Source organism: Neovison vison, chromosome 1 (genome assembly GCF_020171115.1).
Source record: "Neovison vison isolate M4711 chromosome 1, ASM_NN_V1, whole genome shotgun sequence".
NCBI classification, from domain to species: domain Eukaryota; kingdom Metazoa; phylum Chordata; class Mammalia; order Carnivora; family Mustelidae; genus Neogale; species Neogale vison.
The window spans coordinates 133,119,415-133,138,040 of NC_058091.1; the positions used below are offsets into that span (position 1 = coordinate 133,119,415).

General features: G+C 35.1%; 1 protein-coding gene across 1 annotated transcript in view; it reads right to left on the minus strand.

The window, feature by feature from the left end:
* LOC122908058 overlaps positions 1–18,626 on the minus strand; it is a 354,429-nt gene that overhangs the window by 323,440 nt on the left and 12,363 nt on the right.

The following is an 18,626-nucleotide window of genomic DNA, read 5'->3' on the forward strand; positions in this document are numbered from 1 at the left end:
AAGAAGATCTAACAATTCGGGGTGCCTGGGTGGCTCATTTGGTTGAGGGACTATCTTCAGCTCAGGTCATGATCCTGGATTCCCTGGATCAAGCCCCACATCGGGCTCCCTACTCAGCAAAAGGTCTGCTTCTCCCTCTGCCCTTCCCCTTCTCATTCTCTCTCTCTCCTTCTCTCTCTCATTCTCTCTCTCAAAAAAATAAATAAAATCTTGAAAAAAAGATCTAATTTTAAATATCTATGCTCCTAACATGGGAGCAACCAATTATATGAACCAACTAATAACAAAATCAAAGAAACAACATTGATAATAATACAATAATAGTAGTGGACTTTAACAGCCTCCTCACTGAAATGGACAGATCATCTAAGCAAAAGACCAACAAGGAAATAAAGGCTTTAAATGAAACACTGGACCAGATGGATATCACAGATATATTCAGAACATTCCATCCCAAAGCAACAGAATACACATTCTTCTCTAGTGCACATGGAACATTCTCCAGACTAGATCATATCCTGGGCCACAAATCAAGTCTCAACCAGTACCAAGAGATTGGAATCATTCCCTTCATATTTTCAGACCACAATGCTTTGAAACTAGAACTCAACTACAGAAGGAAAGTTGGAAAGAACTCAAATACATGGAGGCTAAAGAGCATCCTACTAAAGAATGAATGGGTCAGCCAGGAAATTAAAACACTAAAAAAAAAAAAAAATCATGGAAAAAAATGAAAATGAAAACATAACTTGAAAATCCTTGGGATGCAGCCAAGGTGGTCTTTAGAGGAAAGTATATAGCAATATAAGCCTTTCTCAATACAAATAAAGGTGTCAGATCACAGGCTAACCCTACACCTAAAGTAGCTGTAGAGAGAACACCAAAGAAAGCCTAAAACCAGCAGGAGAAGAGAAATAATAAAGATCAGAGCAGAAATCAATGAAATAAAATCCAAAAGAACAATAAAACAGATCAATGAAACTAGGAGTTGGCTCTTTGAAAGAAATAATAAGATTGATAATCCCCCTGACCAGACTTATCAAAAAGAGAAAGGACCCAAATTAATAAAATCATGAATGAAAGATGAGAGATCACAATCAATACCAAAGTAATACAATTATAAGAACATATTATGAGCAACTATACACCAGCAAATTTGACAGTCTGGAAGAAATGGATGCATTCCTAGAGACATAGAAACTACCATAACTGAATGAACCAGGGTGAAATAGAAAACCTGATCAGACCCATAACCAGTAAGGAGATTGAAGCAGTCATCAATAAATAAGAGCCCAGGGCCAGATGGCTTCCCAGGGAAATTCTACCAAACATTTAAAGAAGAATTATATCTATTCTCCTGAAACTGTTCCAAAAAATAGAAATGGATGGAAAACTTACAAACTCATTTTATGAGGCCAACATTACCTTGATCCCAAAACCAGACAAATACCCCATCAAAAAGGAGAATTACAACACCAATATCCCTGATGAACATAAGAACAAAAATTCTCACCAAAATGCTAGCCAATAGGATCCAACAGTATATTAAAAGGATTATTCACCACAACAAAGTGGGATTTATTCCTGGGCTGCAAGGTTGGCTCAACATCTGCAAATCAATCAATGTGATTCAATACATTAATAAAAGAAAAAGAACCATATGATACTCTCAATAGATGCTAGAAAAGCATTTGATGAAGTATAGCATCCTTTCTTGATCAAAACTCTTCAAAATGTAGGGATAGAGGATACATACCCCAATATCATCAAAGCCATCTATGAAAAACCTACAACAAATATCATTTTCAATGGGGGAAAAACTGAGAGCTTTTCCCATAAGGTCAGAAACATGGCACTGCTCTCCACTATCACCACTGCTATTCAACATAGTTCTAGAAGTCCTAGCCTTAGCAATCAGACAAAAAAAGAAATAAAAGACATCCAAATTGGCAAAGAAGAAGTCAAACTATCACTCTTTGCAGATGATTGGATACTTTACATGGAAAACCCAAAAGACTCCACTCCAAATCTGCTAGAACTCATATAGGAATTTGGTAAAGTGTCAGGATATAAAATCAATGCACAGAAACCAGTTGCATTTCTATACGCCAACAGCAAGACAGAAGAAAAAGAGGAGTCAATTCCATTTACAACTGCACCCAAAACCATAAGATACATAGAAATAAGCCTAACCAAAGAGGCAGAAAATCTGTACTCAGAAAACTATAAAGTACTCATGAAATAAATTGAGGAAGACACAAAGAAGTGGAAAACATTCCATGTTCATGGATTGGAAGAACAAATATTATGAAAATGTCTACCTAAGAAGAACAAATATTATGAAAATGTCTACCTAAAGCAATCTATACGTATAATGCAATTCCTATCAAAATACCATCATTTTTTTTTCAAATAAATGTAACAAACAATCCTAAAATTTATATGAAACCAGAAATGACCCCAAATAGCCAGAGGAATGTTGAAAAAAAAAACCAAAGTTGGAGGCATCACAATTCCAAACTTCAAGCTCTATTACAAAGCTGTCATCATCAAGACAGTACTGGCACAAAAACAGACAAGATGGTACTGGCACAAAAACAGACACATAGATCAATGAAACAGAATAGGAAGCCCAGAAATAGACCATCAACTCTATGGTCAATTAATCTTTGACAAAGAAGGAAAGAATGTCCAATAGAAAAAGACAGTCTCTTCAACAAATGGTGTTGGGAAAATTGGACAGCCACATGCAAAAGAAAGAAACTGGACCATTTCCTTATATCACACACAAAAATACTCAAAGTGGATGAAAGACCTCAATGTGAGAAAGGAATCCATCAAAATCCTTGAAGAGAAAACAAGCAGCAACCTCTGTGATTTCAGCCGCAGCAACTTCTTCCTAGAAACATCACAAAAGAAGCACAAAGAAGTCAAGGAAGCAAGGGCAAAAGTGAACTATTGGGATTTCATTAAGTCAAAAGCTTTGCACAGCAAAGAAAACAATCAACAAAACCAAACGACAACAGGCAGAATGGGAGAAGATATTTGCAAATGACATATCAGATAAAAGGCTAGTATCCAAAATCTATAAAGACTTATCAAACTCAACACCCAGAGAACAAATAATCCAATCAAGAAATGGGCAGAGGACATGAACAGACATTTCTGCATAGAAGACATCCAGATGGCCAACAGACATATGAAAAAATGCTCAACATCACTCAGCATCAGGGAAATACAAATGAAAACCACAGTGAGATAATCACTTCACACTAGTCAGAATGGCTAAAATAAACAAGTCAGGAAATGACTGATGTTGGTGAAGATGCAGAGAAAGGGAAACTCTCCTACACTGTTGGTGGGAATGCAAGCTGGTGCAGCCACTCTGGAAAACAGTATGAAGTTTCCTCAAAAAGTTGAAAATAGAGCTACCCTATGACCTAGCAATTTGACTACTGGGAATTTACGCTAAAGATACAAATGTAGTGATCCAAAGGGACACATGTACCTGAATGTTTATAGGAGCAGTGTCCACAATAACCAAACTATGGAAAGAACCTAGATGTCCATCAACAGATGAATGGATGGATAAAGAAGATGTGGTATAGATATACAAAGGAATATTATGCAACCATCAAAAGAAATGAAGTCTTGCCATTTGCAACAATGTGGATGGGACTAGAGGGTATTATGCAAAGCAATGTAAGTCAATCAGAGAAAGATAATCATATGATCTCTCTGATATGAGAAACTTGAGAGTCGGGGATGAGGGTTGTCGGGGGAAGGGAGAGAAAAAATGAAACAAGATGTGACCAGGGAAGAAGACAAACCATAAGAGACTCTTAATCTCAGGAAACAAACAGGGTGGCTGGGTGGTGGACGTTGGGGAGGGTATGTGCTGTGGTGAGTGCTGTGAATTGTATAAGACTGATGATTCACAGACCTGTACCCCTGAAGCAAATAATACATTAAATGTTATATATGTAAATATACACATATATATGTATATATGTACATACATACATATGCAAAAATACAAAGATTATGGATAATCAGGTAAACATGATACTACCAAATGAAAGTTATAAAGTTCCAACAACTGACCCTAAACGATTGGAGACCTATGAACTGTCAGACAAAGAATTCAGAATATTCCTCTAAAAGAAGTTAAGGAGGGCCACTTGGGTGACTCAGTCAGTTAAGCATCGGCCTTCAGCTCAGGTTATGATCTTAGGGTCCTGGGATCAAATCCCACATTGGACTCTCTGCTCAGCAGGGAGTCTGATCCTCCTTTTCCATCTGTGTTCTCTCTCTCTCAAATAAATAAATAAAATCTTCAATAAAAGAAAAAAAGTTAGAAACTATAATTAACACAGACCACTACTGATTAAAGAGATTAATCAATTAAACTAATTAAAGAGACTATAATTAACACAGACCACTACTGAAATTAAGAAAACAATGCATGAATAAAATGGGAAATACAAAAAGAAATAGAAACCATCAAAAACAAAACAAACAATCAAACAAACAAAAAAAAAAAAAGAAAAAAAGATGAAACTTAGAACTCAAGAATATAATGACTACACTGAAGAATTGAATGGAAATCATTGACAGCAAAATCTACCAAGAATAAAGAATTGATGAACTTAAAAACAGATCATTTGAAATTATCCTGTTAAAGGAGGAAAAAAATGAAAAAAGTGAAGAAAACCTACAGGATTAATGAGAAACCAGCAAAAGGAGTAATGGATGCTTTATGGAAACCATGAAGGAGAAGGAAAAGGGATATAAAGTTTATTTAAAGAAATAATAAATGAACACTTAAACATGGAGAAAGAAATGGACATCCAAATACATGAGGCTCAAAGGATCCCAAATAAGGTGGCCTGTAAAGAGTCACACTGAGACACATATAATTAAATTATCAAAAGACAAAGTAAAAATTTTGAAACAACAAGGAAAAAACCATGTCACATAAAACGAACCCCCCTCTACAAAACTATCAGGTGATTTCTCAGCAAAATTTTGCAGACCAAGAGAGAATAGAATGATATATTCAAAATATTTAAAGGGAGAAAAGAAAACTGTCAACCAAGAGCACTATACCTGGCAAAGCTGTCCTTTAGAAATGAAGGAGTGATAAAAGCTTTCCCCAAAAACAAAAACTATAGAATTTATTTCTAGTAGACCTGCAATGAAAGAAACACTAAAGGGTATTCTATAAATTGAAATGAAAACATGCTAATTACATCATTAAAAACATGAATATGTTAAACTCATTGTAAAGGTAAATATATAGCCAAAGTCAGATTTTCTAATATTATAATGATGGTATGTAAGTCATAACTCAAGTTTAAAAGTTAAAAAAAAACAAACACATTAAAAATTACTATAACCATACTAATTTGTTATTGGATACCATGCCATAAAAATTATATAAGTTGTAACGTCAGTAACCTAAAAAAATATAAGGAGGAAAGTAAAGATATAAAGTTTTGTATTCTACCAAAGTTAAGTTATTAGAATAAGATGTTATAATAGTAAGATATTTTATATGAGCCTTATGGTATTTACAAAAGAAAAATCTGTAGTAGGTATATGAACAATTATAATAAAGAGTCATAGAATACTACCACAAAAAAAAAAAAAAATCATCGATCAGAAAGGAAGGCAGCAAGAGAGGAAGGAAAAAATTTTGGAATACAAGATAGTCCAAAAAAACAATTACCAAAATGGCAATAGTAAGTCCTTACCTATCAATGGTTATTTTCAACATAAATGGGTTAAATTCTATAATCAACAGATAAAAATTGGGTAGGTAGATTCAAGAAAATAAGATCCAACATCATGCTACCTACAAGAGATTCAGTTTAGTTTGAAGGACACACATAGGCTTGAAAGTGATGGGAAGGGAAAAGATTCCAAGAAAATGGTAACCAGAAGAAAGCGAGGATAACTATATCGATATCAGAAAAAAAAATAGACATTAAGCTAAAAATGATAACAAAGCACAAAGAAGTCAAACAGGATCCATTAATCAAAAAGATATAAAAAAAATAAATATTTATGCAGCCAACATCAGAATATCTAAATATAAAGCAAATACTAACCAAACTGAAAAAAATATAAACATCAATATAAGTAGTTGAGAACTTTAATACTCCTTCTCAATGATGGATAGATCATTCACACTAAATTAATAAGGGAATACTGGATTTGAGCAACACTATGGACCAAATGAACCTCTAAGAGACATATACAGAACATTTTATTTAAAAGAAGCAGAATACACATTCTTCCCAAACATACACAAAACACTTTTTTTTTTTTTTAGGACAGATCATAGGTTAAGCTATAAAACAAATCTGAACAAATTCAAGAAATAAGAATTATACCAATTATCTTTCCCAACTAATATAATTGACTCTAGAAATCAACAGGAGGAAAGCTAGAAATCTCAGAAACATGAAAATCAGACAACACAAGTTCTGAACAATCAATAGATCAAAGGAGAAAGAGAAAGAAATTAATTATCTTAAGACAAATGAAAAAGGAAGCAAAACATACCAAAACTTATGGGATACAACAAAAGAAATAATAAGAAAAAAATTTACAGTTACAAAATTATTCATCAAGAAAAATGAAAGATCCCAAATAAACAGCTTTATACTATACCTAAAGGAAGTGAAAAGGAAGAACAACTTAAACCCAAAGTTACCAGAAGAAATAAGATTTTAGTAGAAATAAATGAAATAGAGAAAACTATGGAAAAGATCAGCAAAACTAGTAGTTGGTTCTTTGAAAAGATAAACAAAATTGACAAACTCTTAGCTAGATTAACCACCAAAAAAAGGGAGAGAAAAAAGGACTCAAATAAATAAAATTATAATGTAAAAGGAGACATTGCAACAGATACCATAAAATACAAAAGAGTATAAAAGATATAATAATAAATAGTTATATACCAATCAAATTAGAACACCTAGAATAATCAGATGACTTCCTAGAAATATACAATCCACCAAGACTGAATTATGAAGAAATAGAAAACCTGAACAGACCAATAATTAGTAGGGAGATTAAATCAATAATCTAAAGCCTTCCAACAAAGAAAAACCCAGGACCACATGGTTTCACTTGTGAATTCTATGAAACATTTGAAGAATTAATGCCAATCTGTCTCAAACTCTTCTGAAAAAAACTGAAGAGGAAGGAACATTTCCAAAATCATTTTACAAGGCCAACATTACTCTGATATCAAAACCAAATAAGGACACTATAAGAAAATAACAGGCCAACATCCCTGATCAAATAAGATGCAAAAATTCTTAACAAAATACGAGCAACTTCTATTCAAGAGTGCAGTAAATAGATCATATACCAAGACCAAATGGGCTTCATCTCTGAAATGCAAGGATGATTCAACATATGCAAATAAAAATAGTACACACAATGATAGAATGAAGTGTAATGATCAAATGATGGTATTCACAGATACAGAATTCAAACCACGTGCATATATCACATATACCAACACCCATGTAAGGGAAGTCCTATGAAGGAATGACAAATACAAAGAGGTAGAGAAAACACCTGAAAAAATAATGGCCTAACAATTGAGCATCAAAATACATGAAGCTAAGCTGTGAAGGGACAATGAAAGGATAAATAAACAACTGAAAGCTATAACTAGAGATTTTAATATCTCACTCTCAATAATTGATAGGACAACTAGAAAGAAAATCAAAAGGAATACAGAAGGATGACATTACTAACCAACTTGACTTAATAGAGTTTTATGGCAACATCCAACCCAATAGTAGCAGAATAAGCATCTTTTAAGTACACGCAGAACATTCTCCAAGATGCACCATATGCTAGGATAAGTATCAATAAATTCTAAGAATTGAAATAATTCCAAGTATGTTCTCTGACACCAAACTGAATTAAATTAGACATAAAAAACAACAAACAATTAGAAAAATATTTGAAAATGAAACAACCCATTCTAAATAACTCTTGGTTCAAAAAAAAACCACAGGGGAATTTAGAAAATATTTTTAACTGAACTAACATAAAAACACAAGATATCAAAAAACTGGGGGAGAAGCAAACACATTGTTTAAAGGGAAATTTGTAGGTTAAAATGTCTGCATTATAAAAGGTCAGGAATCATTAATCTAAATTTCCATTTTAAAAAACTAAAACAAACAAAAAGCCCAAAACAGAAACAACAGATTTAATCCAAAGCAAGGATTGCTAAAACCAGTGTAGAAATCAATAAAAAAGAAAAAGCAATAGAAATATTCATTAAAACCAGAACTTGGTTATTTTAAAAGATAACAGAATTGGTAAAATTTCTTGGCTAACCAAGAAAAAAAGAGAAAAGATATAAATTACTAAAATCTGAGATGAAAGTGAAACATTATTATAGACCATAATAAAAGTTTAAAAGATTATAAGGGAATATTGTGATTGACTTTCTACCAATAAATTAGAAATCTTAGATTAAATGGGCAAATACCTAGAAACTACCAAAGCTGATTCAAGAAAAATAGAAAATCCAATGTACTTAAAACAAATAAACAAGTAAAGAAATTAAATCAGTGACTTTAAATATTCCCATAAAGAAAATCTCAAGCCCAGATGACATCACTAATAAATTTGGTCAAATTTTTTAAAATTTTACTTATTTGTTTTAGAGAGGGAGAGTGTGTACATGGTTGAGCCAGGAGCAGATGGTGAGGGAGGGGGGAAAGAATTTCAAGCAGACTCTCACACTGATCATGGAGCCTGATGTGGGCCTGGATCTCTCCACCCTAAGATCATGACCTGAGCCAGATGATTAACCAAGCCACCCAGTTGTCCCTGATCAAATATTTAAAGGATAAATAATATCAGTCCTTCACATACTCTTTCAGAAAATAAAGGAAAGAACACTTGCCAATAGATTCTATGATGTCAGTGTGACTGATATCAAAGCCAGGTAAAAAATTGTATAAGGAAACAAAACTACAGATCAATACCCTTTATCAACATAGAAACAAAAATCCTTAACAAAATATTAATAAGTCAATCCAGCAACATATAAGATAATGTTACACAAAGACAAGTGAGTAGTATCTCAGGAATGCAAGATTGGATTAGTATTTTCTAATCAGTTAATATAATAAACCATAAAATTGGAATAAGGGATTAAAAATACATGATCATCATGAATAGATACAGAAAGCTCATTTGATGACATTTTACCCCATTAATAATTTTTAAGACTTCCAGCAAATTAGAAATATAAGAGAATTTCCTCAATCTGATCAAAGTCATCTAAGAAAAAAAAAGCTAGCATTACACTTAATGGTGGAAGACTGAATCCTTTTTTTTTTTTTTTAAAGATTTTATTTACTTATTTGACAGAGAGAGATCACAAGTAGGCAGAGAGGCAGGCAGAGAGAAAGGAGGAAACAGGCTCCCTGCTGAGCAGAGAGAGCCCGATGCGGGGCTCGATCCCAGGACCCTGGGATCATGACCTGAGCCGAAGGCAGCGGCTTAACCCACTGAGCCACCCAGGCACCCCAAGACTGAATGCTTTTTGCTTCATATGACTGGGAACGAAGCAAAACACCCACTCTCACTGCCATTCAACATTGGGTGGAAATTTTTAACTTATATAATAAGGAAAAATAAAGGAAGAAGGATCATACAGATTAGAAATCAAATAAAATTGTCATTATTTGAAGATAACATGATCCTGTTCATAGCAAATTCTAAAGAATCTACAAATCTACAAGTAAATGAACTTAGCAAGGTCACAAGCAACATACAAAACCCACTGCATTTCTATAGACATTGAATGAATAATCTGAAAATAAAGTTAAGGAAACAATTCCACTTCCAAAAACATTTTAAAAAGATAAGATATTTTAAAATGAACAAAGGGGGACGCCTGGGTGGCGCAGTTGGTTAAACGACTGCCTCCGGCTCAGGGCGTGAGCCTGGAGTCCCGGGATCGAGTCCCACATCAGGCTCCCAGCTCCATGGGGAGTCTGCTTCTCCCTCTGACCTTCTCCTCGCTCATGCTCTCTCTCACTGTCTCCCTCTCTCAAATAAATAAAATAAAATCTTAAAAAAAATAAAATAAAATAAAATGAACAAAGGAAGGGGAAGCCCTATATACTCAAAACTAAATAAAATATTGATAAATTAAAGAAGATCTAATAAATGTAAAGACATCCATGTTCAGAGATTAGAAGAAGCAATAATATCAAGGTGGCCATTCTCCCCCAAATTAATCTGACCAAGAGCTTGTTGCAAAATTGATAACCTGACCCTAAAATGCTTATTAAAAACAAAGGATCTAAAAATAGACTGAACAATTGTGAAATTCCACTGCATAATTTCAAATGTTACTGTAAAGCAAGAATAATGAAGATATTGTGCTCTTGGTGTAAGGATAGGCATATCAATCAATGGATTGATTGATTTTTGTCAAAATCATTTTTGACAAAGATACTAAGGCATTTAGATGCAAAGAATAAACCTTTATATCCTGTATCGGATTGAATACTGCCTCTCCAAAATTCATGTTTATGTGGAACCTGAGAATGTGACCTTATTTGAAAATAGTGTCTTTGAAGGTATAATTAGTAAAGATGAGGCTATGCTGGCTGAAGGTAATCCTTGAATCTGGTGACTGGTGTCCTTATCGGAGGGAAGGGAGGACACACATGGAGACACAGTGAAGAAGTCCACATAAAGATGGAGTCAGAGATGGGAGTTACAGAGCCACAAGCCAAGGAACACCAAACATTGTGGGCAACCACCAGGAGCTAGAAGAGGCAAGGAAAGATTCTTCTCTAGAACCTTTGAAGGGAGCATGGCTTTCCTGATACCTTAACTGCAGACTTCTGGGAAAACTGTGCGAAACTAAATGCAGAACAGTGAGAGAATCAATGTTTGATGTATGAAGCCCACAGGCTTGTGGGATTTTGTTATGGCAACTCTAGGAATCTATTATGGATCTCTACATAACACCATTCATAAAAACAAACTCGAAATGGATCGTAGACCTAAATACAAGAGCAACAAATATAAAATATCCTAGGAAAGAAAAACAAAACATTTTTGCGACTCTGGTTATCTTGTTTGCAATTAGGGCACCAAAAGAAAAATCCATTAAAAAAAAAGAAATGGAAGAATTGGCCTTCACAATTAAAAACATCTGCTGTTTAAAAAGACACCTGTACTGGTGTCCCACTGTTGCACACCACGTCATCACAAACTTAGCATTTTAAAACAATACCCATGCATTACTATACTTCAAAACTTTGGCATGGCATGGATGGGTTCTCTGCTTAAACTGAAATCAAGATGTCAGCTGGCTATATTGTCATCAGGTTTGAGATCTTTTTCCAAGCTCACTAACGCTACTGTTAGAATTCAGTTATTTGGGGGCACCTGGGTGGCTCAGTGGATTAAAGCCTCTGCCTTCAGACCCAGGACCCTGGGATCCAGCCCCGCATCAGCCTTTCTGCTCAGAACCTGCTTCCCCCTCTCTCTCTGCCTGCCTCTCTGCCTACTTGTGATCTCTCTCTCTGTCAAATAAATAAATAAATCTATCTTTAAAAAAAAAAAAAAGAATTCAGTTATTTATATATATAGGACTAAAGTCCTAAATTCTTGCTGGCTATCAGGTAAGAGCCATTCTGAGCTTCAAGAGGTAGCCATGTCATGTAGCTCTCCCTTCTTCAAGCCAGCAAAGGTCCATTGAATATTTCTCATATTTTGAATCTCCCTAACTTCCTCTTCTATCACCAGCCAGAGACAGTTCTTTGAAAGGGGGCATGTAATTAGATTTGCCTACTTCAATAATCTCTGTATCTTAAGGTCAACTAATATTAACAGACTTTAGCTATTGCAAAAACCCTTCACAGCAGTACTTCTATTAGTGTTTGATTGAATATCCAGGGGGCAGGAATTTGGGGGAAGGCAGGGGGGACAGGGAACATCTTTAAAATCTGCCTACCAAAACACCATTAAGGAGGAAAATGACAAGCCACAGACTGGGAGAAAACATTTTCAAATCATGTATCTAATAAATGACTCATATCCAGAATATATAAAGAACACTTGTAAGTCAATAATAAGATAATAAGCAGCCCAATTACAAAGTGGACAAAAGATAAGGAACAGATTTTACCAATATGAATGGCCAATAAAAACACATGAAAAGGTCAATGTCATTAGTCAGTGACATTCCCAGGCAATTTCCCAAATGAAATATAAACTTATATGCACACAAAAGTCCATACACAAGTGATTATAGTGGTCTTATTTTGATTGCCAAAAACAGGAAACAACCTAATGTCAGTGAGCAGATAAACAAACTGGTACATCCATGCAATGAAATACCACTCCACAATAAAAGCAATAGATCTCCAATGTGTTTGCTAAGTGTAAGCATACAGAGTCAGTATGGTGCTCCCAGAAACTGGGAGTTAGGGAAGTGGTGAGGTGTTGGTCAGTCAGAAGATCCAAATTTACTGTTAGAAGATGAATACCTTTTGAGGGTCTAATGCACAAGCTTGTGATTTTAATTAACATTAATGTATTATATACTTGATATATCTTAACTAACTTGAATTTAAATAAATTTAAAGAAAATAAATGAAAAGCACAAAAAATAATACATTATATACCAGAAGTTTCTGAGAGTCTAAATCCTAAATGTTCTCACTACAAAAAAATAAATAGTAATTATGTGACATAATGGAGTAAGCTAACAGAGAGAGTTATAATCATGTTGCAATATATAAGTGTATCAAATCCACAGCTTGTATAGACTTATACAATGTTATATATCAATTGCATCTCAATAAGCCTTGAAATAAAGAAAAAATGCAGACTCAAAGTCAACATAATGTATTGTTCCATTCATATGATATTCTGGAAATGACACCTATAGAGACAAAATTTGTCACTGGTTGCCAGATGTTAAGAGTGGAGGAAAAATACAAGAGGATACGGAGTGGAGGTAGGGCAGGGGATGGTAATAGAATTGTTCCATGTCTTGATTGTAGTTATAGTTACACAAATGTATGCACCTGTCAAAACTCACAAAGCTTTATACTAGAAAGGGTGAATTTTATTATACATCAATTTTATCTTAACTTGAAAAAGAAAAACCTAATGTATATAAACTGCTTAGGGAAGAGTAGACCCTTTAAATTTTTTTCTTAATTTTTATCAGAGAAATAAATGTGCATGGTTAGAAATAAAATATTATAAGAGCTAATGCAAGTCTGTCACACCACTTTGACCTACCCCAATTCAAAAACATAGAGGTAAAGATTTTAATTATTTCTATTTTTGTTTGCAAGGATGGTTAATGCCATAGCTTTAAATTACACCATTAATACAATGATAAATATTTTATAATTGATAGATATTTATATATTATATGAATAATAAAGAGTAATAACATTGAAATTAATTTCATGTTTCTTATGTTTTCTTTTTAAAGTTTTTAAATTTTATTTAATTTTTTATTTAATTTATTTAAATTTATCTAAATTTTATTTAATTATTAAATTTTATTAAATTTTACTTAAGCCCACATTGGGCTTCGTGTTCAGTGCAGTATCTGCTTAAGCCCCTCTCACCCTCTACTGGTTCCCACCCACCCTGCATGCTCTCTCTCACACATGCTCTCTCTCAGACAAATAAATAAATCTTTTCAAAAAATGTTAATATTCTAACTCCCAGTACTTATTAATGTGGGCTTTTTTTAGAAATAGGATCTTTATAGATACTCCAGTTAAGATGAGGTCATTAGGGTAAGTCCTGATCTAATATGACTAGGAAACACACATAAAAGGGAAATTTGGACATAAAGAGAGATACCAATGGGACAAGATGATGTGAAGATACAGAGAAAACACCATCCACAAGCCAAAGAACACCTAAGCTACCAAAATCTAGGAGAGAAGAAGGAAGAGATTTGCCTCTCCCTATCCATCTCCTTATCCCCAGCCCTTAGAAAGTACCAACCCTGGGGCGCCTGGGTGGCTCAGTGGGTTAAGCCGCTGCCTTCGGCTCAGGTCATGATCTCAGGGTCCTGGGATTGAGTCCCACACCGGGCTCTCTGCTTAGCGGGGAGCCTGCTTCCTCCTCTCTCTCTCTGCCTGCCTCTCTGCCTACTTGTGATCTCTCTCTGTCAAATAAGTAAATAAAATCTTAAAAAAAAAAAAAAAAGAAAAAAAGAAAGTACCAACCCTAACAACACTTGCACCTTGGACTTTTAGCCTCTACGAATTTAAGGGAATAAATTTCTGTTGTGTAAGTCACCCACTCATGTATTCTATTCTCCTTTTCCCCTTCTCATCTTTTTCAACTGGAATTTTAATTGGATATCACTCATCTCATATATTCTAATGGTTACATTAAATAATATTATACATCTATTTATTATTTGATTTGTTATTTTGGAACCTACAGAAAGAATCTCACTTCCTATCTTTCTAAGATGAACATTTTAGGATCTACACTCTTCCCACATCTTCCTTCCGATCTTCTATCTCCAAAACGCTATCAACTGTACTGCTATTTTTAATTTTCAGAATTGAGGGTCACCTGTGTGGCTTAGTCGGTTAAGCACCTGCCTCTTGATTTTAGCTGAGGTTTGATCTCAGGGGACTTAATTAAAAAAAAAAAAAAGTTGAGGGACGCCTGGGTGGCGCAGTTGGTTGGACGACTGCCTCCGGCTCAGGGCGTGATCCTGGAGTCCTGGGATCGAGTCCCACATCAGGCTCCCAGCTCCATGGGAAGTCTGCTTCGCTCTCTGACCTTCTCCTCGCTCATGCTCTCTCTCACTGTCTATCTCTCTCAAATAAATAAATAAAATCTTTAAAAAAAAAAAAAAGTTGAAAATATATATTCTGTAAAAATCATAATAATTACAAAATTTTTATGCTTTGTCTTTAATTGAGTCTAACAACCAACACCTGATAACAGCTTTATAATTATGACTATATTAATAAGGCTTAGAGCAAGACCACGTATATAGTTTTCTGCGTTCTATTTCTTCTTATTTCAGTGTCATGTATCCTTGTGCTTTTCCAATGAGAATGAACTCAGAGTTCATTGAATGAACCTTGAGTGAACATCAAGGTTAAATGGCCCATTCATCTGTTATGACTCCCACTTGTCCATCAATTTTCTTCCTTCTCTCTCTCTCCGGAAATGCAGTTCATGAAATGTTTGGTTTCCTAGGTTGAACCTCTGCTTCATTAACTCTCTTCCCCATATCTTCTTAATCTCTGAATCTTTTTCCTTCCTTCCAGGAACATTAACTTACCTTTGTTCTCCAACTCCTTTATTGGCTTTTTTTTTTTTTTTAAGTTATTTTTCAACTAAACTTCATTTCTGAGAGTTCTTTTCCGTTTTCTGATGTTTCCTTTTTTGGCTCCCTATTATTGTTTTAGGGATGCCTTCTTTAATTCCTGTAAGGAGACTTTGAGTTTTGATTTATTTTGTTGTAATTTCTCCACTATCTTAATTACTTCCATTTCCCCAGGGTCAGTTTTTCAATTTGCTTATCATGGTCTTTCTACTTTATGTTGCTGTTTCTTCCTCAAATATTTGATGATCCTCTGTTGACCATTCATATTTAAGTACACGAGTGTTGAAAGGCTAACAAAGTCTTGTGTAGTGAAGGAGTCTTCTTTTTAGGGTAGAAAGGCATCATTTTAGGATAAGAAGATGAGAAAGCAGCTGCTAAACTGTCCTCTTCCCTGTGAGAGGAGAGCACGGGAATCCATAACACTTGCCTAAATGGTCTCAGACAGTTGCTTCAAAACTTTTAAAGAAGAATCTTCTGTTTTTGCCTATTGGCAAATGCCTGGCTGTTCGTCATTCTAAGGTTTTTAATTATTTTTTTTGTTTGCATATCCCCCAAAAAGAACTTTGAAAAACAATGTATCTTTTAAATGACTTTGAGTTGACATGCAAAATGTTCCATTGTAGAGTAAACAGTTGCTACAAATGTAATTTCTGGTACATTGTAAACACTTTCATCTTAATTAACCTTGGTGCATCGCTCTTACTCTCCTAAACACACCCAACGGAAGGGAGATACAATAATATTTGATACCCTCTATTTTCTGTTTTCAAAGTACACAAGCTAGCTCTTCTTTATTGTTGATCATTTGTAACATTATTTTTTTTGACTGGAACTCCTGTTTCTATTTCATTTCCCTTATAGAATCTTATTGTTTTATTCTAATGGGTCATATATTTGTGATTGAATAAATACATGTCTTCTTGAACACCCTATATCCATCTGCTGCAACAAAAATCTATATACAAATTGAAATTATACTTTTGCTACACTCAGTATGCCTGTAATGCTCTATTAATTTTTCCCTTCTCAGCTGAGTTATAATTAGCTTACACTGAGCAAAAATATATCATATAGAGCAAATATTGGAAAGTAATAATCAAACACAAAATGTAGAATTGTATAGAAAAATGTTTCTAATTGAAAGGAATGCTACAAGGCCACTCTCTTCAGTTGGCATGCTGTGCACTGCACAAATTCAGGAGGTAGCATTCAACCCAAAGCTTTTGTGAGCATAGCTCTTGAAGTAGAGCTTCTGTGCTGGTCGGTGCAGGAGCACATCGGTGGGGTCTTTTTGGTTAAATCATCTCACTTGTCTATGAAGAAATATTATAGAAACACATGTCAGCACAATCGTCTTGCTCCTTTTTCCAGACAAACACACAGAAAAACATCATTCATGTGAATAAATAAATGAAAACAGAAAGGGTTTTGTTGCAGTTCACAGAATCATCATATTCTTTTTCATAACCTACCAGTGGCCCCTCAGAGTTGTTGCTACTGCTGGTCTTACTGAGGATACTTAGCATGAGGACAAGTGGCTGGGGTGGAGGGGGTGGGGAGTGATGGGGCAGGGGTGGGGGGACGATGGGGGTGGGAGAGCGATACATCTGACTTTTGAGAGGCCATTGTGAACGCGGGGGAAAGGGCAAGCAGTGTGTTCTAAGACAGATGGGCTTTAGAAAAACAGTAACAGAGAAGAGGAGGATCTGGAAGTTATTTACTTTAAAACAATCTGTGCCGGAAGGCAGAGATTCCCCCTTTATGTGTAAGAATAATGCTGTCATTGGGTGGGGGGGCGGCAGTGGGTGTGGAACCTGGGTTGGTTCTCAACTTTCGAATAAGCCCTATATTTGCACTTCCACTCTGTTCTATTGGCCAGTTCCATGTCCCCCAGCTGTGTCCTTTAGGCTGTCACTCTACTTTTCCTGCTCTAGCAACCAATATTAGTGTAACTATTTTTTTATTTTCCCAAAATCTGTTGCCATTTTTATAAGAGGACACCTGCCCTCCCATCCTACATGTTTTTGGCTTTTACTAACTTTTTAATAAGAATTCAAGAGAGCACCCAAAACTATAAGATACCTAGGAATAAACCTAACCAAAGAGGCTAAGAATCTATAATTAGAAAACTATAAAGTACTCATGAAAGAAATTGAGGAAGACACAAAGAAATGGAAAAATGTTCCATGCTCATGGATTGGAAGAACAAATATTGTGAAAATGTCTATGCTACCTAAAGCAATCTACATATTTAATGCAATTCCTATCAAAATACCACTCATTTTTTTCAAAGAAATGGAACAAATAACCCTAAAATTTATATGGAACCATAAAAGATCTTGAATAGCCAAAGGAATATTGAAAAAGAAAGCCAAAGTTGGTGGCATCATAATTCCGGACTTCAAGCTCTATTACAAAGCTGTCATCATCAAGACAGCATGGTACGGGCACAAAAACAGACACATAAATCAATGGAACAGAACAGAGAGCCCAGAAATAGACCCTCAACTCTATGGTCAACTAGTCTTCAACTAGTCCAATGGAAAAAAGACAGCCTCTTCAAAAAATGGTGTTGGGAAAATTGGGCAGCCACATGTAGAAAAATGAAATTGGACCATTTCCTTACACCACACACAAAAATAGACTCAAAATGGATGAAGGACCTCAATGTGAGAAAGGAATCCATCAAAATCCTTGAGGTGAATACAGGCAGCCACCTCTTCGACCTCAACTGCAGCAACATCTTCCTAGGAACATTGCCAAAGGCAAGGGAAACAAGGGCAAAAATGAACTACTGGGATTTCATCAAGATCAAAAGCTTTTGCACAGCAAAGGAAACAGTTAACAAAACCAAAAGACAACTGACAGAATGGGAGAAGATATTTGCAAACGGCATATCAGATAAAGAGCTAGTATCAAAAATCTATAAAGAACTGGGACGCCTGGGTGGCTCAGTTGGTTGGACGACTGCCTTCGGCTCAGGGCGTGATCCTGGAGTCCCGGGATCGAGTCCCACATCAGGCTCCCAGCTCCATGGGGAGTCTGCTTCGCTCTCTGACCTTCTCCTCGCTCATGCTCTCTCTCACTGTCTCTCTCTCTCAAATAAATAAAATCTTTAAAAAAAAATCTATAAAGAACTTATCAAACTCAACACCCAAAGAACAAATAATCCAATCAAGAAATGGGCAGAGGACATAAACAGACATTTCTTCAAAGAAGACATCCA